The sequence below is a fragment of the Paroedura picta genome, chromosome 2 (assembly GCF_049243985.1).
Source record: "Paroedura picta isolate Pp20150507F chromosome 2, Ppicta_v3.0, whole genome shotgun sequence".
Classification (NCBI taxonomy): domain Eukaryota; kingdom Metazoa; phylum Chordata; class Lepidosauria; order Squamata; family Gekkonidae; genus Paroedura; species Paroedura picta.
Genome location: NC_135370.1, coordinates 184,527,069 through 184,550,075, shown reverse-complemented (window position 1 = coordinate 184,550,075; position 23,007 = coordinate 184,527,069). Strand labels below are relative to the sequence as shown.

General features: G+C 52.0%; 1 long non-coding RNA gene across 1 annotated transcript; it reads left to right on the top strand.

Moving 5' to 3' along the window:
- Positions 1 to 5,048: 5,048 nt before the first annotated feature.
- On the top strand, positions 5,049 to 22,430 carry LOC143828867 (uncharacterized). Its single transcript, XR_013227947.1, has 4 exons — positions 5,049 to 5,244; positions 8,286 to 8,363; positions 20,725 to 20,960; positions 22,114 to 22,430. It is a non-coding gene; the product is annotated as an uncharacterized LOC143828867 (long non-coding RNA).
- Positions 22,431 to 23,007: the final 577 nt, after the last annotated feature.

Sequence of the window (23,007 nt, the reverse complement as noted above, 5' to 3'; positions counted from 1 at the left end):
GGAGGTTTGGAGCTGGGACTTCAAAATCATACAAACTCCTCCCCTTCCTCTTCCCACTGCCAAGCTCTAGCGCCCGTTGTATTCTTGGATACAATGGGCTTTGCCCCTAGTTAGCACATATTCTTGAAAATCTTCTGGAGAACTGCTCAGTGTCACCCTCTTCTTGCAGGTGCAGAGGGGGAGGGAGCAAGCCAAGGTAGTCAAACTGCGGCCCTCCAGATGGCCATGCACTACAATTCCCATGAGCTGGCAGGGGCTCATGGGAAATGTAGTCCTTGGACATCTGGAGGCCGCCGTTTGACTACCCCTGAGCTAAGGGATGCTTGCGGAGAGTTCTCTTCACACACTCAGATGTTTTTCAGGCTCTACGAGGTGACTGGCTCAAGCCAGCCCACCCCAAGGCCCAAAGAAACGAGCCTCTTTGTCAAAGGCACAGAGAGGAAGGGGGGGGAGGCAGGACAAACATGTGCAGCATGGATAAGGTGGTGAACTTTGCCCTAACTTTCTTTGAATCAATTATTGGGCGGGAGGGGGGGGGGATAAAAACTGTAGTAACACACGCAATGCATTGAATCAAGAGGGCCCGTGCTCCTTGCCTCTTTCTGCTGGGGGCAGAGATGCTCAGCACTGAGGCCAGAAAAGGCGCAAATAAAACGGGAGCTGGGGGGTGGGGGGGCGGCTCCTAAGTCAACAGACTTTGCAGTGGCTCTTTTGTTTCCGAACAAGGGAGCTGCCTTCGAGGCAGGGTTGGGCTCCAAGCTTTGTTCACACTAATTAAAAATCAATTAGCATGTTGAGCTATTATCTTATTAACTTACCAGAGCGATCATGTTAGATTCCTATCCAAACATGCCTCCGCAGCATTAGGCATCAGCAGCTATGCAAGCGGCAGGCTCCTTGTTGGCGTTAATTGCAGAACGTGACACTTGTGTTAATCTCATGTGCTCCTGGTGCGTCTTGTTTGGCGCGGGAGAAGCAAACAATGAGTGAGGAGTCACTCCTCTGACTAGGGGAGCCAGGCAGCCACTCCGTTTTCTCGCCACCTCGTTCTATAAGCTGCTGCAGGGGTTTCAGGCTGGATTTCGGAGCTGGGTCTCAGCCCCCCCCCCCCCCCGCCCGGGCAGCAACTGAGCCAGCTGGGTGCCGTAAGCGGCTTTAAAAGGGGATTCCGGGAGGGGGGGGTGTTTGCAGAGTTTAAATAAGCAAGAGGGAGAAGTGCCAGCTGATTAAAGGAATACAATAGTTTTGCTGAGAAGAGAAACAACTCTGTAAGTAAGAGAGGACAGAGATAGTCCTAACAGTCTAACTGACTAACGTTGTTCCGGAGTCAAGCAGGGAGGAAGAGAGCTCAAAGGAACAATGAGGACACGGGAGGAGATTTGGGAAAAAAAACACACCAGAGATGATGATGATCATTATTATTAGTAGTAGTATTATTTATAGAATCATAGAGTTGGAAGGGGCCATACAGGCCATCTAGTCCAACCCCCTGCTCAACGCAGGATCAGCTCAAAGCAAATTCCTTCTCCTTCTCCTTCTCCTTCTCCTTCTCCTTCTCCTTCTCCTCCTTCTCCTTCTCCTTCTCCTTCTCCTCCTCCTCCTCCTCCTCCTCCTCCTCCTCCTCCTGTTTAACAGGCCGGCCCTCCCTGTGAGCAGGCATGGGTCGACTTACTATGAAGTTAATAGTAACCCCAATAAAACCTTTTAAAAACACTGCAGTTTAAAAATCACTATTCGCTTCCCATCGAGATCAGCACTTCAAAGTCTATGGAGGGAGATCCCTCGGCTGACCCTCCCCCCTGTCCCCATCTCTCCTTCACCCTCTTCCACCCCCCACCCCCCAACAGTTGTCCCACTTCTTCCAAGACATAGATTCAAGTGGGTCCCCGTGTTGGTCTGAAGCAGCACAATAAAATCAGAGTCCAGGAGCACCTTGAAGACCAACCAAGATGGTCAGTTCTTAGTCTGACAAAGAGTGCTTGTCCTCGAAATAAATCTTTGCCCTGAATAAATCTTTGTGGGTCTTAAAGGTGCCTGACTGGACTCTGATTTTATTGTTCTTCCAGTGCAGTTAGAATGGGAGTCACTTTCCTGCTTTTGTCCTTTGGCATCTGAAAGCATTCCCCCATACCTGAGGTATAAGGACCGCTGGACTCACAGTCTAGCTATATCTGAGGAAGGGAGCCAGGTCCCCCACAGGCTCCTCCCCGGCCCCCAATGTGCTTAGTCTTTCAGGTGCTCCTGACATGTACACTTTTCTCCCACCGCAGACAGACTAAGAGGGACACCCACCTTGATCTTTCTCCTCCCACCTCAAGTCACCATCAAGCTCAGACCCCAAAACTGTTCCTCCCTCGATCCATCTTGCCCTTCCAGGCAGTTCTGGCAACCGATTCTCTCTTTGCTGAAGCCTCACTCCTCCGCCTGGTGACACTCTGCTCCTTTGATGGCCCTTTTCCTTGGGAAAGAAGGACCAACTTGGTGAGCTTCAAAGCCCCTTAGAGACATAAAACTAGAGTTGAAACGATCATAGAATCTTAGAGTTGAGAGGGGCCACACAGGCCATCTAGTCCACCCCCTGCTCAACGCAGGATCAGCCCTAAGCATCCTAAAGCAAAGGTCATCTAGTCCAACCCCCAGCACACTGCAGGAAATTGACCACTACCCCACACACTCCCCATGTGAGACCCTGCTCTATGCCCAGAGGAAGGGAAAAGCTCCAAGGTCCTGGGAAAGGCCACTTGACAGCCATGCTCATTCTGTGAAATCAAACAGACCATACAAGGGAGGGAACCAGGGCTTGGCTCTCATGGCCCCACGGTTTGTCTAATCTCACAGAATCAGCATGGCTCTCAGATGGCCATCCAGCCTAAGGTCAACCCCCCACCCCTAAGAAGGAGAGTCTGCCACCTCCCAAGGAAGCCTGTTCCACTAAGGAGCCGCTCTGACCGTCAGGAACTCCTCCTGAATGTTCACCAGCAAGCACCTTTGGCCTGCATCTCTCTTCCATGGCACTTTACACAAGTGGATGTGGGGGCCCCCTTAGCAGGAAGACCCCCTGCCCCGCAGGGCCCTCGAGCAGGCTCAGGAAGTCTTGCAGGTGGACCCCGCCGCCCGTCCGCAAACGGAGGAGTCATGCCTTTGAGGCTTCCCAGCATACCTTGCTTCCTCACGCGGAGGACATCCTTTTGCTCTTCCCTCTCATGATGCAAGACCTCCAAAGGGGCTCCCTCCCTCCCTCCCTCCCTCCCTTCCCGTAGCCGCATTTTAATTGCTTGTTAAAAAGGAACCCAGGCATGTCTTCCCCGTAACCTCGCCCTCTTGTGAGGCTTACAACTTCTGGAGCCCTCAGCAGGCAGAAGAACACATGTCCGGTTGCATCTTGCTTAACATCTTGCTGACATCTGAGGGATGGCCCCCAAATGGGCTTTCCGTGTTCCCCACCTCCCCGCTACAAGAGGCAGCCATTAAAAATTTAGGAGCTTGAGGAGCAACCAGCAGAAGTGGGAGCCCAGAAAGACGTTCTCCTCATGCATCGCTCTGAATTGCAAAACAGGCTGTGCTTTAATTTTTCATTTGTTTATTTTTGGCAGGCCGTATGTGCCGGGCAAGGAACTGCCTGGGTGAAGCACTTGGAAGGGACTCCTTGTGTAGACTTCCCCTTTGGATGACCTCTGGACGGCTTGAGCCACTCGTGGCTGGAGCTCCAACGGCCGGGATTTCACCCGGAGAGTCCCCTGCACCAGGCCCCGGAGGGACACTCTGTCTGTATGATCTCCCCCCTTCCAGGGCTCCGGAAGGGGGAAACAAAGATCATGATCGGCACCCATTTGCATCTGTCTGCAGAAATGGAAAAGAGCCAAACTCCAGGACTGACATCATTTGTGGCAGGGGAGGAGCTGGTGGGAGTCCCTGCTCACTTCTGCAGAGGGATGGAATTGGGGCAGCAGGAGGAAAGAGAAAGAGTCCAGGAGCACATTCAAAACTGGCAAAATGTAAAAGAGGGTCCTACAAGTCATTTAGTCCACCCCCTGCTCAGTGCAGGATCAGCCTCAAGCATACAGGAGAAGGATCTGTCCAGCCGCTGCTTGAAGTCAGCCAGTGAGGGGGAGCTCCCCACCTCCTTAGGCAGCCCCTTCCACTGCTGAACTAGACTCCTAGAATCCTAGAGTGGGAAGGGGCCATGTAGGCCATCTAGTCCCACCCCCTGATCAATGCAGGATCAGCCTCCAGCATCCAGGAGAAGGATCTGTCCAGCCGCTGCTTGAAGATGGCCAGTGAGGGGGAGCTCCCCACCTCCTTAGGCAGCCCCTTCCACTGCTGAACTAGACTCCTAGAATCCTAGAGTGGGAAGGGGCCATGTAGGCCATCTAGTCCCACCCCCTGATCAATGCAGGATCAGCCTCAAGCATCCAGGAGAAGGATCTGTCCAGCCGCTGCTTGAAGACGGCCAGTGAGGGGGAGCTCCCCACCTCCTTAGGCAGCCCATCCCACTGCTGAACTAGACTCCTAGAATCCTAGAGTGGGAAGGGGCCATGCAGGCCATCTAGTCCCACCCCCTGCTCAGTGCAGGATCAGCCTCCAGCATCCAGGAGAAGGATCTGTCCAGCCGCTGCTTGAAGACGGCCAGTGAGGGGGAGCTCCCCACCTCCTTAGGCAGCCCATCCCACTGCTGAACTAGACCCACAGAATCCTAGAGTGGGAAGGGGCCATGCAGGCCATCTAGTCCCACCCCCTGCTCAGTGCAGGATCAGCCTCCAACATCCAGGAGAAGGATCTGTCCAGCCGCTGCTTGAAGACGGCCAGTGAGGGGGAGCTCCCCACCTCCTTAGGCAGCCCCTTCCACGGCTGAACTACTTGGACTTTGTGATTACAGGGAGTATTTCTTTCATCTTCTGTAACCCTGTCAAGACCTAAGAACAAATGGAGCTATCTCTGTCTTGTGTCTTTAAGAGAGAGCTTGTTGTATGAGCCTTCTTGAAGAGACCGTGGGAAATCCCTAAAACATTCACACCTGGGCCATCTGGCTCAGCTGGTCTTCATCAGCCTCCTTTGGCCAGTTTAATTGCCTGATGGTTACAGGGAAGGGCTGTGGGTCTGTATCTGCCCCAGCAAGGTCTTTGGCACCCTCGTTTCCACCTATGAGTCTCCACCTCAGAATGGATGGCCAACCCACAGACGCTTGGGTGACATTCTGTTATCTTCTTGCCAGAGCCTGCCAGCATTAGGGGCAGACCTGCTAAGGTAGGGATTGCTGTTTCTTTTGCTTTTGTCATGCTGTTTTATGCCTGCCACCTATGCTTTGCATTGTTGCTCGGAATATCCTTTCGAAATCTCTGTTTTCTAGTCCTTAGCTCAGTCTCTGTCTGAATTTGTTCATCTCTCTCTGTCCTGTGAGAACCCAGAGGGGCTGGGCTGTCTTACCCACCCCTGGAGCGGAGTGTTCTTACAAACGATTCAGAAAGTTTCCCCTGAGATCTAGCTTCTCCCATCCCACATGTAGTTTAAGCGCCTTCCTGGGGGTCCTCTCCTCTGTTGCCAACAGGAACGACTCTCTGCCCTTCTCCATGGGACAACCTTTCGAATAGCAGGCTGGCACTGTACCAAGAAAGACACGACTCCTGAATGGGCATTAACATGGCCACAGCGTTATTAACACCAACCCAAAACAGAGGGTTGGCCCAAATATGTGGCACGCAGGGGGAAGCCTAACCCCCACAGCTGTTTGGCTGCAATACCCCAGAGCCCAGAGGCGTCCTGGTACCGCCTCTCCCAGCCAGGAGGACGGCCCTTGCCTCTGGAGTTCTCCAAGCAGGAAGGGACCTCTGTGGAGAGCCAGGGGATGACCATCTCATGTGGCTCCCCAGGATGCCTGGCTTTTGAGCCTTGGCCACCCAGCAGGATCAGCCACGCTCCTTTCAGCCAGCCCCTTAAAGGGACCCCTAACCTCTCAGGGAGTCCAGGATACAAATCGGCCCCCTGCCAAGCAGGCTGCCCCTCGTGCCTCTAATCTGCTGCTGTGGCAACAATAAGAACTCCTTAAGAACTCAAACGGCCAAACGTGGCAACTAGGGAGGGGGGGAGGGGAGCAGTCCCGATGGCGTTCTCTGGCGAAGAGGCTGCCCACGCCGCACGTGGCACCTTTTAAAGCACCCGTTGGCCCCTCCCTCCTGCTCTGTGCATGCCAACAGCACGCACACTCCAGCCGTCACCCTTTCTTGGGTGGCCGGCCCTCACGGGGCCAGCCCTTAATGGCGACCGCTCTTTAGATACTCAAAGAGAGCCCTCCTGTCCCCCATGTAATAAGTCCTGTCAACAGCCAAGCCAGGTTGATTCTGGCTCATATGGAGACAGGAGACCTTACAGCAGTGGTCCCCAACCTTTCTATCTCCAGGGACTGGTCAACGCTTGACAATTTTACTGAGGCCCGGGGGGGGGGGTCTTTTGCCAAGGGACGTTGCTGCCGCCTGAGCCCCTTTTCTACTTGCTTTCCCGCTGGCGCCCCTGACTTCCCGCCGCCCACTGGGGGGTGCTGCCAACAGCAGCTGTGCAGTGCCATGCTAAGGGGGAGCCCCAGCCATGGCGGCCGCTGGAGAGCACCAAAGGTGAGCTGGCAACAGAGTAGCAGGGCAGCCCCCGAGGCAACAGCCAGAGAGGAGGACGAGGAGGAGCCACGGCCCAGTACCGGTCTCCGGACCGGGGGTTGGGGACCACTGCCTTAAAGGACCACCAAGGTCATGAGGGGGAGTCAGGCAATGTCAAAGCACCTGTTTATTTTGGCACTGGGGGCCCCAGAGGGGCTGGCGTGGGGTTCTTCTGCCCAGTGTGAAGGGCCTTGGTTGGGTCTGTGTCGCTTCAGCAGAAAGGAGGCCTGCTCCGCACAGCACAGTCACGCGCCAGGAATGAAATCCGGCCTGGATGTTGCCCCACATCTGGAAAAGGGTCACCCGTAATGGTGCTTTACAGACCACTTCATCAGCAGGTGTCGTAGAGCACTGTCTGGTGCTCAGCCAAGGGTGTGATGTATTCATGGGAGATGCAGCCACAGGCCAAAGGGTGACGCCGTGGATCCCTGGCCAGGCCTCTGCCGCAAGCCCCCAGGGAGAGGGGCTCTTTCCGGCCCGCCTTGCCCTCCTTGTTCGTCCACAGCTGCGTTTGGGCTCTGAGTAGTTCCTTCTGCCAGGAAGGCCGGATGGTTTTGACGAGCATGCTGTACAGACCTGAGAATGATGAATCGGCCAAGGACAGAGTCGACTGGCTGTTATTTTAGGTCACTCAGGCTGTGTGAATCAGAATCAGACAGAGCTGGAAGAGACCCCAAAGGGCCTAATGCTCAGGGATGTAAAGATCACACCCTCCTAGCAGGCGCTCATCCAATCTCCTCCCCAAAACTTCCAATGAAGGAGACTCTGCCATCTTCTGAGGCAGCATATGTGGCTGTTATCTGGTAATTTTAATCCCTGATGTTTCACCAGATATAGGCTGTGGTAAGATTGGAATCTAATGGACTTGCTAATGAACTCCACCCAGCCACAGGACGAGCACTTCCTGGTGGACTTTCTAATGAACTCCACCTAGACCCAGGAAAAGCACTTCCTAGTCTTGGTCTCTCCCATGGGGGGCAAGCTGCATCCCAAATGTATAACAATTCCTAAGCCACAGCCCTCTCCCTCTAGGAGCTGCAAACCATGTCTGAACATCTCTGTCTCGAAAATCCTGTTGGGTCACCACAGGTCCACTGTGACTGGATGGTGCTTCCCCCTACCACCCTCCCCCCCCCGATCAATGTTCAGGCACTTGACAAGAGCAGCATAAGCAAAACGTAAGTCCCTGCCCAAAGAGGCATACAGTTTTCTGGTGGGGTCTGTGAAAGCTCCAAGATGTTCCTACAGCCAGAGGGAAGGAGGACCTGATAATCGCCAATGTAGCTAATTGTAGTGAACAGGACTTGCAATAATATTTTGTGCATGAGACTCACTCACTCACTCCTGCTAAAGGAACTCTTTCCAACTGACCGTCTCTTCAACTGGCATCCCCCCCACCCCCGCCCCCAATTTCCATTCTCTTTTCCTTTGTTGATGTTTATACTTTCTAATATAGGCTATGAAATAAAGCAGACAAGACACAAAGGCTCTCTGGGGAAATTCCGTGGTAGGAATCATCTTTTTCGAGATGACTTATTTCACTGAAACCCATTTATGGGGCTGCTTATGAATTTATGCTGCGTTTTGCATTCACTCCGACATGCGTTTTGTGAAAAGTAGACCATTCTGGGGGGTTTGCAGGCAACATCAAAAGGCTGAACATTAGACCCTGGAGGGCGTTTGCAGAGAGCGGCTTGTGCGGAAACAAGAAGGATGGAGGTGAGTCAGTTCTCCTTGGCCAAAGGTTTGCTCGTGTATTTCCATGTCATTGTTGCCTCACAACAACCCTGGAAGGGAGACAGAGAAAGTTGCTGCCCGTGGTCCCACAGGAAAATTCACAGCAATGGGATCTTTCCATGCCTAAGGGATGGGGGGAGCATTTAAGGTTGGTCATTTGATGGACAGTAATGTACAAAAGCTGCCCAGACTTGGCTTATTTATTTATTTTTGTATTTAGATGCCACTCTCCCTTATGGCTGTTGGGGGCAGAAGAAACGGAAGGTGATTGTAAGCCTTTTTGAGACTCCTACAGGCAGTGAAAAACGGGATACAAAAACCATAATAAAACTTATTAGAGGATTTCTTTGATGGGGGGATTATAGACAGGATGGCCAGCGTGGTCTTGCTGTAATTTCTAGACCTCAGCCACAGGCCTAGCAGAACTGTTTTAGGTCCTGCATTGGTCACACCCCACTTGAAGTACTGTGCACAGTTCTGGAGAGCTCACTGCCAAAACGGCGTGGAAAAATAGAGCCGATGCAGGGAAGCGATGGGACTGATGGGGGGGGGGGCTATGAGGAAAGGGTGAGGGACCTGGGAATGTTCACCGTGGAGAAGAGGAGGTGGAGAGGGGACAGGATTAGTCTCTGGAAGTAGTTGAAAGGTTGACACCTAGGAAGGGCAGGGGAGCAGAGGAGAGGACCTGCGATAGTGGTTTGTAACTAAATGTAGAATGATACTGGCCAGATATCAGGAAACTTTTCCTCTGTCTGAGTAGTTCAGCAATGGGATGGGCTGCCTAAGGAGGTGGGGAGCTCCCCCTCACTGGCTGGATTGTAGCAGCGGCTGGACAGATGCTTCTACTGGATGCTGGAGACTGATCCTGCACTGAGCAGGGGGTGGGACTAGATGGCCTCCATGGCCCCTTCCCCCCTCTAGGATTCTAGGAGTCAGTTCAACAGTGGAAGGGGCTGCCTAAGGAGGTGGGGAGCTCCCCCTCACTGGCCGTCTTCAAGCAGCGGCTGGACAGACCCTTCTCCTGGATGCTGGAGGCTGATCCTGCACTTAGCAGGGGGAGGGACTAGATGGCCTGCATGGCCCCTTCCCACTCTAGGATTCTAGGAGTCTAGTTCAGCAGTGGAAGGGGCTGCCTAAGGAGGTGGGGAGCTCCCCCTCACTGGCCGTCTTCAAGCAGCGGCTGGACAGATCCTTCTCCTGGATGCTGGAGGCTGATCCTGCACTGAGCAGGGGGTGGGACTAGATGGCCTGCATGGCCCCTTCCCACTCTAGGATTCTAGGAGTCTAGTTCAGCAGGGGAAGGGGCTGCCTGAGGAGGTGGGGAGCTCCCCCTCACTGGCCGTCTTCAAGGAGCGGCTGGACAGATCCTTCTCCTGGATGCTTGAGGCTGATCCTGCACTGAGCAGGGGGAGGGACTAGATGGCCTGCATGGCCCCTTCCCACTCTAGGATTCTAGGAGTCTAGTTCAGCAGGGGAAGGGGCTGCCTGAGGAGGTGGGGAGCTCCCCCTCACTGGCCGTCTTCAAGGAGCGGCTGGACAGATCCTTCTCCTGGATGCTTGAGGCTGATCCTGCACTGAGCAGGGGGAGGGACTAGATGGCCTGCATGGCCCCTTCCCACTCTAGGATTCTAGGAGTCTAGTTCAGCAGTGGAAGGGGCTGCCTAAGGAGGTGGGGAGCTCCCCCTCACGGGCCATCTTGAAGCAGTGGCTGGACAGATCCTTCTCCTGGATGCTGGAGGCTGATCCTGCACTGAGCAGGGGGTGGGACTAGATGGCCTGCATGGCCCCTTCCCACTCTAGGATTCTAGGAGTCTAGTTCAGCAGTGGAAGGGGCTGCCTAAGGAGGTGGGGAGCTCCCCGTCACTGGCCGTCTTCAAGCAGCGGCTGGACAGATCCTTCTCCTGGATGCTGGAGGCTGATCCTGCACTGAGCAGGGGGTGGGACTAGATGGCCTGCATGGCCCCTTCCCACTCTAGGATTCTAGGAGTCTAGTTCAGCAGGGGAAGGGGCTGCCTGAGGAGGTGGGGAGCTCCCCCTCACTGGCCGTCTTCAAGCAGCGGCTGGACAGATCCTTCTCCTGGATGCTGGAGGCTGATCCTGCACTGAGCAGGGGGTGAGACTAGATGGCCTCCATGGCCCCTTCCCACTCTAGGATTACTTAAGTATGTCACCCATGAGGCCACTGTTGTCTGAGCTTCTCTAGAAGGAGGTTTCAGTTCCTTCTGGCTTTCTCTTTTTTCCATTCTCTCTCCTGTTATTGGCAGTGAAGGTGGTCTATCCCTTTGGGGGATTCCTGACTCCAGTTGACTGCTGGCTCTTCCCTGCCTGTGTTGCGTGAGCAGCATTCAACCCCAGAAGCAGCAAAGAGGCTGTGCATGCCCTCCTTTTCAGCCCCACCTTCTCCCCACTCATCTCCTTTTCTGAGCCCTTTTTCTGTTGCCCACAATTTGCACCGGTGAAAAAACGGAGCATCAAATGGATCCTGGCTTCATGTTGTTGTTGTTGTTATGTGCGAAGTTGTGTCCGACCCATCGCGACCCCATGGACAATGATCCTCCAGGCCTTCCTGTCCTCTACCAATCCCCGGAGTCCATTTAAGTTTGCACCGACTGCTTCAGTGGCTCCATCCAGCCACCTCATTCTCTGTCGTCCCCTTCTTCTTTTGCCCTCGATCGCTCCCAGCATTAGGCTCTTCTCCAGGGAGTCCTTCCTTCTCATGAGGTGGCCAAAGTATTTGAGTTTCATCTTCAGGATCTGGCTTCATAGGGCCTGCCTTTTTGAGTCACACACCCTTTTGCTTACAGCCAAGATGAAGGATGCCCAAATCCCGAATGAGTCCCTTTCCGCAGCCACAAAACGTACATAGTGGAACCAGCTCCTAACGGGATCCCCCTCCTTCGCTCTCCCCACCCCTCCCCAACCGCTGAATGGCAGCTTTGCTCATATCCTAAGCGGTGTGGCCATGAACGCGCTGCCCTCTAAGCCAGGGGTAGTCAACCTGTGGTCCTCGAGAGGTCCATGGACTACAATTCCCATGAGCCCCTGCCAGTGTTTGCTGGCAGGGGCTCATGGGAATTGTAGTCCATGGACCTCTGGAGGACCACAGGTTGACTACCCCTGCTCTAAGCCCCTCAGGCCATGGCAGGCCGGTCAAAGGGAAACAGGACAATCGTGTGGCATTCAGGAGAGAGACCCTCTGAAAACACCGTTCAGAAAAGGCAGGGATGAAAAGGGTCTTGTTGGCAGAGGGAACTTCTGCACCAACACTGTCTTTCATCCCACAAAGCCCGACAAGGACTTACATCGCGGCCCATTCATCTTCCGCCGCGGAAGGCTTGCAGCTGCTCGTCCCGTTTAAGGCTCTTTTCTTAAAAAAAAAAAAAAAAGATCAAGGGGACTTACTTTTTTTGGTCACTCTCTTTGTATTCCTCTTTCTGGGATTTGAGTTCTGTGTTTGAGTTTCGCTAAACGAAAGACAGAACTTTGATCTTCCTGCAACGAGGAAGCTCTGAAATACCACGGCGGCAACGATTTGCCAGGAGTGGCAGAACATGGCAGCGGCGAAGTTTGTGCCGGGATCAGAGCGGGATCCTGCTCTCATCAGAAACTCACGATCGTGGCAGACCTGCTGTTGGGGCAAATCCGGGTCTGCAACGGGGAAGGGGCCCTTCCGCACCACACTAAATAACTCTCTTTCGGTGCACTTTGCGGCGGGATTTTACTGTGCGCAAAATCAACTTGCAAACAGTTGCTGGATTGGAACGGCATTATTTAGCGTGTGTCCCATGAACGAAAGAAGAGCAGCAGCCAATAATCAGCAAGGACTTGGGCCACTTCTGCACATGGGGCAAAATCGCATGATGTCTCCCACTGGCTCATGCATAATTCAGCAGTTTTTCCCTTCACGCTGTGCTGCAGCATCTCTTTTCCCCTTTCTCACGGGTGGTGAAAAATTCACTACCGAGAACAATATGCTCTTTTAGTCACTGCTCCTCAGCTTGTCAATCAAGGGAGGCAACCAATTAGAGGCTCATGTGCCCCCAAAATTCCCCCAAGTGCGAATTTTAATTTTTTTAAAAAAATTGAAAGCTATGCGTGGCAACAAATATACATTGCCACAAAAGACAACGCATAAAAAATACAGTATCCCACTGTAGGATTCTATGAGTCCAGTTCATGAAAGGAATGAAATAAGCGAGGGGAAAACAAACAGTGTGGTGGTTGGCGTCTGCTACCGACCGCCTGACCAACGAGAGGATGTAGATGCTGCACTTTGTGAGCAGCTTGAGAAAATATCCAAGCGGCAGGACCTTGTCATCATGGGTGACTTCAATTTCCCAGATGTGTGCTGGGAAACAAACTCTACGAAGCCTAAGGAGGTGGGGAGCTCTCCTTCACTGGCCGTCTTCAAGCAGCAGCTGGACAGATCCTTCTCCTGGATGCTGGAGGCTGATCCTGCACTGAGCAGGGGGTGGGACTAGATGGCCTGCATGGCCCCTTCCCACTCTAGGATTCTAGGAGTCTAGTTCAGCAGTGGAAGGGGCTGCCTAAGGAGGTGTGGAGCTCCCCCTCACTGGCCGTCTTCAAGCAGCGGCTGGACATATCCTTCTCCTGGATGCTTGAGGCTGATCCTGCACTGAGCAGGGGGTGGGACTAGATGGCCTCTGTGGCCCCTTCCCACTCTAGGATTCTAGGAGTCTAGTTCAGCCATGGAAGGGGCTTCCTGAGGAGGTGGGGAGCTCCCCCTCATTGGCCGTCTTCAAGCAGTGGCTGGTCAGATCCTTCTCCTGGATGCTGGAGGCTGATCCTGCACTGAGCAGGGGGTGGGACTAGATGGCCTCCATGGCCCCTTCCCACTCTAGGATTCTGTGAGTCTAGTTCAGCAGTGGAAGGGGCTGCCTAAGGAGGTGGGGAGCTCCCCCTCATTGGCCGTCTCAAAGCAGCGGCTGGACAGACCCTTCTCCTGGATGTTTGAGGCTGATCCTGTACTGAGCAGGGGGTGGGACTAGATGGCCTGGATGGCCCCTTCCCACTCTAGGATTCTATAATTCTGGTTGGTCAAGCAACTGACACTCTCTGTGTCATTCACAGAAGGGCCCTTGGACTTCTTCCCCATTGGGTACTCACCCTGCCTTCAGTTGCAGCCAAGCCCCTCCACTAAGGGCACCATTTGGTCCTAGTTCCCGAGATCAACACGTCCTCCTGAGTCTTGTCGCATTGAAAAGCTGATTCTACTAAATCAGATTAACTGAAAATCACTACATGGTACTTTCAGTTGGGCTTTTAATCTAAAAACAAACAAATAAGGCATTCAGCGCAATAAATCACCAAATGATCAAATAGATATAATTTTGCATTCATTTAAAAAGTATATAAAAGGGAGGAAAATCTTCGTGGTGAACTCTGTGTCATATTGCATTCAGAATTTGGCAGTCTGGTAACTTTTTAATAGTCCTGAACGAGCATTTAATTTAGATTTAATAAGGCAGCTAGTCTATTGCAATTAAATACCAATTGATTGCTATTTTTAAGAAATCACTTTCTGAGGTTTTAATATATGAGATAAACCTGAGTAGGTGTGTAATTAAAGCAAAGGAGGAGAAGTCAAATGAGCTGCTGAGGAAGGATGGAGGGACTGGCCAAGACGGCCGATGGAGTTGTGCGATATGCCGGGAAGGGCGTCCCAGTGAGTGGGGTGAGGCATGCAAATTGTTTCCAGGGGAGGCCCACAAGGCTCTCTGTCAGGTTGGTTTGCTTCAGAACATTGATGTGCTTCAAAGAGCAATGGCGCTGCGGGCCTGGATTAAAGACAGGTTGCGCACAAAGTGGGTTACCGGTTGGCCACGATCCAGAGAGCCCCGTGGTTATGTTGAAAGTCGGTAAAATGAGGACCCAGCTTGCTGGGGGGTAAACGGTCATGACTGGGGAAGGCCCTGGCAAACCACCCCATATTGAGTCTGCCATGAAAACGCTGGAGGGTGTCACCCCATGGGTCAGACATGACTCAGTGCTTGCACAGGGGATACCTTTACCTTTACCTTTATGGTAGTTGCCCGCCATACAGCCTTCCACAGAGACATAGAGATGGGAGGTACCTTGGGGCTGCTGGCAGAGGTTAAATATGCAAGGCCTGCTAGAGCACCTGCTTCATAAAGAATGATATAGTTTTATTAAGAAATGACACCCACCTTAGAGATGACTGGCCAATCCTATTCACCTGCCCAGCTTGTCAGAATCATAGAACCATAGAGTTGGAAGGGGCCATACAGGCCATCTAGTCCAACCCCCTGCTCAACGCAGGATCAGCCCTAAGCATCCTAAAGCATCCAAGAAAAGTGTGTATCCAACCTTTGCTTGAAGACTGCCAGTGAGGGGGAGCTCACCACCTCCTTAGGCAGCCTATTTCACTGCTGAACTAGAATCATAGAGTTGGAAGGGGCCATGCAGGCCATCTAGTCCAACCCCCTGCTCAACGCAGGATCAGCCCTAAGCATCCTAAAGCATCCAAGAAAAGTGTGTATCTAACCTTTGCTTGAAGACTGCCAGTGAGGGGGAGCTCACCACCTCCTTAGGCAGCCTATTTCACTGCTGAACTAGAATCATAGAATCATAGAGTTGGAAGGGGCCATGCAGGCCATCTAGTCCAACCCCCTGCTCAACGCAGGATCAGCCCAAATCATCCTAAAGCATCCAAGAAAAGTGTGTATCCAACCTTTGCTTGAAGACTGCCAGTGAGGGGGAGCTCACCACCTCCTTAGGCAGCCTATTCCACTGCTGAACTACTCTGACTGTGAAAAATATAGAGAGGCCGAGGCCTTCCCAACCACAGAGCCCCCTGGCCCCTTTCCATCACCAAAACCGTCACACCATCAGTCGGTCCTCTGCCTTTCATCATCACCACTCCCTGTATCATGTCATTAATCCTGCTGGTAAGAAGGACACTTCCCCTCCCCAGCGAAAAGGCCTTCTTCCCTGTTCTCTGTGTGTCTGGCACTTCCTCAGCAGGAAAAATAAATGGCTGGGGGATCATTATTGATGGTTGGCTTTGGGCAGGATTTATGGGTTTCTGGGTCCTGCTAGATCTCCGAACAGATGACTTTAAAGGTTTTTCAAGAAGTGTATTACAAAGAGGCCACCTCTTTGGCCAGGAAGAGTCATCCCCCCCAGAGCTCCATCTCCCTCCACTGAACATCTCGGGGCCTCCTTGAATGATGATGATGATGATGATGATGATTTATTCTATTTTTATATCAAATTTTAATATTTAATATTTAATATATTAATTTGATTTTTATAGTACAGCAGGGGCAGATCGGGTGACTCCATGGCAGCCTCTGGGCTCAGGGGTGGCATTTATCCCCCACCAGTGGCTTTAGGGGAGAGGGAATGGGAGACACCTCCAGGCGCAAATGTCCACCAAGTCCAAGGTGTGTATGTTTGTGTGTGTGTGTGTGTGTGTGTGTGTGTGTGTGAAATCACACCTCAGGGCCTGTCACTCTCTGTGGTGTGAGTGAGCCAGCAAGGGCTTGTGGTTCAGAGTGGAGGCCTCTAATCTGGAGAACTCGGCTTGAACCTGCACTTGAAGCCAGGTTGGTGTTCTTGGGCCAGTCACAGTTTTCTTAGAGCTCTCTCAGCCCCAGATGCCTCAAGTGTGTCGGCTGTGGGGAGGGGAAGGGGCGGAGATTTGTCAGCTGCTTTGAAACTCCTTCTGCTAGAGAAAAGGAGGGTACAAAAATCCAGCCCTTTTTCCAGATGTGCTTACCGGGACTTCCGCTTTGCTACGCATACACCTCTCTTTGGTCATCTATGAGGTCAGTGTTATGGACTTCCGGAGACCTGACTTGACCGACCACTGCATGTGCACAGAATCTCAAAAGACGAATAGTCCTGGGGAGAACTACTGGCTGCCCCCCCCCCAATTCTTTATGTGGGAGCAGCCAGAGTAGCGGGGAGGAGAATCAGGACCCAGGAGAGCTCCCAGGGAGAGCAGTCCGGAGGGGACCTCACCCTTTTTCAGCCAGCAGGCACTGCTGCGTTTCTGACCCAATTTCCTGAAAAATGGCTGCCGCAGGAGGCGGAGCCAGGCACAAAATGGCTGCCACAGCTTCAGTCACACAACAGCGGGGACCCTCATAGTGAAGTGGCAGCTGCTGCCAAAGTGAAAATGTTAAGAGCCTATCAACTCTCCGGGGGCCAATAAGGGCCTTTGGGACTCCTTCGGGTAGTGAAAAGTGACCCGAAGGAGAGGCCGTGTCTGCTCGTATTATTTCCCTGCCTTTGCTAATGGCGCATCCAGTGGAGATGCAGCCCCCCCCCCCGCCGGGTTCCCTTGGCTTTCTGATTGCCAAGAAGAGGAAACAACAAACCATTACGGCACATTAGGCGGAATTTGTTTGTTTTGGAGTAATTGCAGTGACCTTTTTCATCAGAGGCCCATGAATAATGAAAAGGCCCCTGATGAAAAGGGAAGGAAAATCCTGTTGGCGAACAAATGCGCTGAACACGCACAGCATAGAATCTCCAATGAAGCTGTCCTGGGATAATCGCAGAGACGGGGCCTGCCGTGAGCACGGGAGACAACTCACTCCCAACTCCCCTGCCTCCCTTCCGCCTGGGGTGAGCAGATGAGTGAACCTTCCTCCTGGCAGAGCTTCCCAGCCTTGGCAATCCGGTGGTGGGTGGAACTAGCCACAAAATGCCTGCCACGGCTTCCTTTCGGCAACACGCAGAGCATCCGTGTGCTGTCGTGGCAACCGGGCAAACCTCCAGCAGCCAATCGGAAGCCTTCCGGGGGAAAAGCCCCGCTTGATCCCACCCACTTGGCCCAAACACCTGGTAGGCATTGGGGTAGTCAAACTGCGGCCTTCCAGATGTCCATGGACTACAATTCCCATGAGCCCCTGCCGGCATTCGCTGGGAATTGTAGTCCATGGTCATCTGGAGGGCCGCAGTTTGACTACCCCTGCACTATGGCACCCATGAGCACCATGTTGGAGACTCCTGTTTTGCCCCAAATGGGAAATAACCACATTGACTCCCTGGTTGGTTTCAGGCCTGGTTAATGGGAAGACACACGCACCAGAGTTGCCACCCTCCAGGTCGCACCTGGAGATCTCCCATTATTACAGTAGATCTGCAGATGGCCAAGATCAGTTCTCCTGCAGAAGATGGCTGCTTTGGAGGATGGTGAAGTCTGTGGCAGTATTCCCTGTTCCTAAACCACGCACTCCGCAGGATCCTTCCCCCCAAATCCCCAGGTATTACCCAGTCACAGCTGGCAATGCTAAGACAGAGCTGGAAAGAGATATTTCTAGGGAGGGGAACATCGCTGCGCTTTTGGCACTTGAATGTCTGGCTGGTCTTTCTCCCTTTCTCTCGTTGCCTGGTTATTTCCATCTTCCCAAAATTCACATCAGCATTGCCAGTGTGGCATGGACCACTTTGGGAGCCAGTGTGATGTCGTGTTTCAGAGTGGCGGCTTTTAATCTGCCGAGCCTCGACATGCAGCCAGTTGGTGACCTTGGACTAGTCATGGTCCTGATAGAGCTGTTCTGACTGAGGTGTCTCAGCCTCACCTCCCTCACAGGGTGCCTGTTTTGGGGAGAGGAAGGGAAGGGAATTGGACATCGCTTGGAGAATCCTTCGAGTAGGGATGTATAATAACAAACTCTCTTGACCCAGAGGGACGGACCAGAACGCTGAAATTAATGCAAAAGAAATTCCATCTAAACCTCCGGAAGAAGTTCCTGACAGTCAGAGTGGTTCCTCAGTGGAACAGGCTTCCTCGGGAGGTGGTGGGGTCTCCATCTTGTGAGATTTTTAAGCAGAGGCTGGAGAGCCATCCAACGGAGAGGCTGATTCTGGGAAGGCTCAAAGGGGTGGCAGGTGACAGTGGATGAGTGAGAGGGTTGTGAGTGTCCTGCCTAGTGCAGGGGGTTGGACTAGATGACCCAGCAGGTCCCTTCCAACTCTGTGATTCTAGGATTCTTCTTGCCAGAGCTCACATCCTTCATCAGTTAATTAAACTAACAAGTTCTACAGCCAAGTTTGCACCTGTAGAAAATCCACACCTGTGTAGAAGAGGTGGCTTTTATACCCTACTATTTCACTACTAGATGGAATCTCCAAGCGGCTTCCCGTCGCCTTCCCTTTCCTCTCCCCACAACAGACACCCCACAAGGAGTGTGGGACTGAGAGAGCCCTGATATTTCTGCCTGGTGAGAACAGTGGGGGATCCAACCAGGCTCTCCAGATTAGAAGCCGTCAACCGAGAGACCAAGCTGTAGCGGGTGCTCGCATCAGAATTTACACCTACCTTACTCACTGCTCATCGCATGTTACAACCACAACCCTGATTTGCCTCGTCTTCAAAGACCTGCTCATGAAATACAAACAAATCAAACCGAATCATTAAACCCCATAAAAAGTCAATATTAAAACAAGCCATTAAAAAGAACATTAATCAGGCTAAGGGAATATGCATAAAGTAACTCTCGGGCTAGGAGCGTACCATGAAACCATTTTTCAGAGTGGGAAGACTTCCAAGAGAGTGTCTAAATGTTTTTGTGTCTGGAATATTATTGGACTCGGGCAGGGATGGTGGCTTGGCTGTGCCCCCCTCCCACCAAGACTCAAGGGGTAGGAACATGGGAAGGGAATTTCACAATAACTACTTTATTTAATCTCCATCTTTGGACTGGTCAGGGTTTCCAGGTATGTCCACAGTTCCACGCGGCCTGCAAGACAGAGCTCTTCCGCCAGGACCAAAGAAAGCGGACCTTTCACTTCCATCAGGCCCCACCCAACCCGTATGTTACTGCCTACCATTGACATGGGAGACGCAGGCCTTCGAGGGTCTGATTAAGAGATTATAAGAGATGCCAGTTTTTAGATAGCTGATGCTTAATTTTTAACCTGCTTTACTGTTATTTTAACTGTGTCTAAATTGTCTTAATCAAATTTAATTTTTAAGTGTATTAGTCTGCTTTGCGCTGCCCAGAGTAGGATTTCCAGAATGGGCCGTATAGAAATCTAATCTATCTAATAAAGAAATAGCCATCTGACGGAGAGGCTGATTATGTGAAGGCTCAAGGGGGTGGCAGGTGACAGGGGATGAGCGAGAGGGTTGGGAGTGTCCTGCACAGTGCAGGGGGTTGGACTAGATGACCCAGGAGGTCCCTTCCAACTCTATTATTCTATGATTCTAAATTCTGTCTAAACATCAGGAAGAAGTTCCTGACAGTCAGAGCGGTTCCTCAGTGGAACAGGCTTCCTCGGGAGGTGGTGAGTTCTCCATCTTTGGAGATTTTTAAAAAGAGACCGGATATCCCTCTGATGGAGAGGCTGATTCTGTGAGGGTTCAAGGGGGTGGCAGGTGACAGTGGGTGAGCAAGAGGGCTGTGAGTGTCCTGCAGAGTGTAGGGGGTTGGACTAGATGACCCAGGAGGTCCCTTCCAACTCTGTGATTCTATGATTCTAAATTCCGTCTAAACATCTGGAAGAAGTTCCTGACAGTCAGAGCGGTTTCTCAGTGGAACAGGCTTCCTTGGAAGGTGGTGGGTTCTCCATCTTTGGAGATTTTTAAGCAGAGGCTGGAGAGCCATCTGATGGGGAGGCTGATTCTGTGAAGGCTCAAGGGCATTGCAGGTTACAGTGGATGAGTGAGACAGTGAAAAACAGGACATATAAACCAAGTCTTATTCCAGTTCCCCTGGGAGAAGTGGCAGCTTTGAATGGTGGGCTTGTACACCTCTGAGCCTTTCCTGAGTAAGAGCTGGAAGTCCTGTCATATGTGTGTTGTGCAACGGCTAATTCTACTGGAGGAAACAGGGTTGTTGTCCTCTGGGAGTCTTTGGTCTGGAGCGGTCCCTTTGGACGGCCTGCTCTGGGTCTTCCAGGGGGCCACATTTGGAGAGGTTCTCCTCGAGTGCAAAGGCCAGCACCGCTGCGTCACTGACCCCTGTAATGGCCTGTCTGATAGCAAAGCAATTTGTCAGCCCAGGCCGACAAGAGGCGTGGAAGAGACTGGCATCCGGAAAAGGTTACTGGTGGAATTAGACATTTATCAGCAAATGTCAGCTTTACCATAATCACAGGCACAGAGACTGGGCAGGGATGCCGGGGGAGGGGGAAAGCTTCCAGCAGCGAATTCTCTGAAGAGGCAAAGTGATTTATGCTGCACAAACAACGCAGTCAACTGCTCTGAGGAGGCAGAATTAATAAGAAATGTACGGCAGAGTGCAAAAGATAACTTTTATGAAGTTTGACACCCAATGCGGCATTTGTCCTTTTAATGGCTTGATTGCAATAATAGAGCTATAATTTGTGCCTTGTCATCCCTTAGATGGCCCAGCCGGGGGCTTGGAAGCCGCTGATGGTTCCCGCCAAGGACCGAGGTTGTGTTCTGGGGATGGCAATCCCACCCTTGACTGCCAGAAAGTCCCGGGAACAAGTGCAGGACACCAAGCACCATTCGCTCGGTTTATCTCTGGAGGCCATGAAAAACAAGGCCTTTCACCAGTGAGCCAGATGGGGTTCTTCCTGGGAAGAGAAGATCTTGCCACTATGGCACACAGCCTGGTAACACCAGAACTAGACTACTACCAAATTCTGTATGTGGGTCAACCCTTGAAGGTTGTTTAGAAGCTGCAGTTGGTGCAGAATGCCAGCATGTTGGCTGTAGTGGGTCATCACAATGATATCCCTCCCATCTTGTTGAAATGACACTAGTTTGGGCAAGTGACCTCAGTTTGAGAGCCAGTTTGGTGTAGTGGTTAGGAGTGCGGACTTCTAATCTGGCATGCCGGGTTCGATTCTGCGCTCCCCCACATGCAGCCAGCTGGGTGACCTTGGGCTCAACACAGCACTGATAAAACTGTTCTGACCGAGCAGTGATATCAGGGCTCTCTCAGCCTCACCCACCCCACAGGGTGTCTGTTGTGGGCAGAGGAAAGGGAAGGGGATTGTAAGCCGCTTTGAGCCTCCTTTGGCTAGGGAAAAGCGGCATATAAGAACCAACTCTTCTTCTTCTTCTTCTTCTTCTTCTTCTTCTTCTTCTTCTTCTTCTTCTTCAAAAGGTTTCTGATTCTTGAAACAGCCTGCTCAGAGGGAAAGAGGAGCATCACCTTCCTCTTAATTGCTTCTCCTTTTTCTCCCCTGGCTGCTTGTGGAGGAGCAGGGAATCCAACCCAGTTCTCCAGATTTAGAGGCCTTCACTCAGCCATGATGCCAAGCCAGTTTTCTGCGGTGTTCAAAAGAGATGAAGAAGAGTCGGTTTTTATACCCCACTTTTCACTACTGCTGCAGATCAGAAGCCGCTTCTGTGAACCCTCACCCAAGCTGGCTCACCAAGGTGACTACGGTGAGGCAGGCCATGGCAAACCTCCCCTGTTTTCATCCTGTCTTGAAAACCCCACATTGGCCATGACTTGACAGCCCGTTCCACCCCCACTGAACGGGCCTTTTTGAGCTTGCTACCCAAACATCCGTCCCAGAGACGCACGGCAGAGGAAGCCATCTTAGAGCGTGCTTCAGGCCAAAGAGAAATATCAGGAGCTGAAATACAAAGTACAAAATCCAGGCTGTAGGATCTTCCAAACTGCTGAGGGTGGAGAATTCTTCATTCCCCCAGTTTTATCAAAGCAGGACGTACCCCAGGTGCAGAAGTCTGTGGACCACAGTGGCAGCTCTGCGATAATTGGCTAACTCTTGTTCTTTCCTTCCTCTTTCAAAGGGATTTGGTTTCCTTTCCACCTCCGTTCACGTCTCTGGACAATGCAAGAGCAGGAATAAAGCGAGCGCCTCACATTTTTAAACACGCAGGATTTGTTTATTTTGTTTCATGCCCGCTAGGCAGTCCTTGGGGCTGACAATCCCCGTGCAAACCTCTGCCAAGTGACAACAGTCGTAACCCACTGGGATCAATCAGCGCAGGGAATAATCACCCGGCACCAAGTACAGCTAGTTGCCAGTTTTAGATCTGTGAGGGAGCAAGTGTCCGCTGTGCGCAAAAGATCATTAGAACTGGCCCCCCATTACAGAGCTTTGTGAACCGGAGTTGAGTCACTTGTTCCATGAATGCCAAATTGGTCTCATTCTGGCCTCAAATGGAACCAAACGGGAGCAATTTCAATTGCAGCTCAGCCTAAATGAGAACTGGACCCAGTCGTTTAATGGCTGCACATTCTGCTTCCAATCCTAGCGTTATAATTGGGGCATTGTGTGTGTGGCCGAGGACTGAACTGAGCATGTAAATAGGTTTTCATAGGGAAATTGGCTTAGGCCTGGAAAATCCGGTACGTACGAGAGCCATCTTCATGTCGCAGTCAGAGTTTTAATTCATTTGTAACCCACTTCCCCCCCTGACAGGGACCCAAAACACCTTACACTGTTCTATTTCATTTTATTCTCACGTCAACCCTGTAAGGTGGGTTCGGCTGTGAGAGTGTGGCTTGATAACACTGTGTGTGAACGAGACCTTGGGGTACTTGTGGACTGTAAACTAAACATGAGCAGCCAGTGTGATGCAGCGGTAAAAAAGGCAAATGCCATTTTGGGCTGTATCAACAGGGGCATCACATCAAAATCACAAGATGTCCTAGTCCCATTGTATACGGCACTGGTCAGA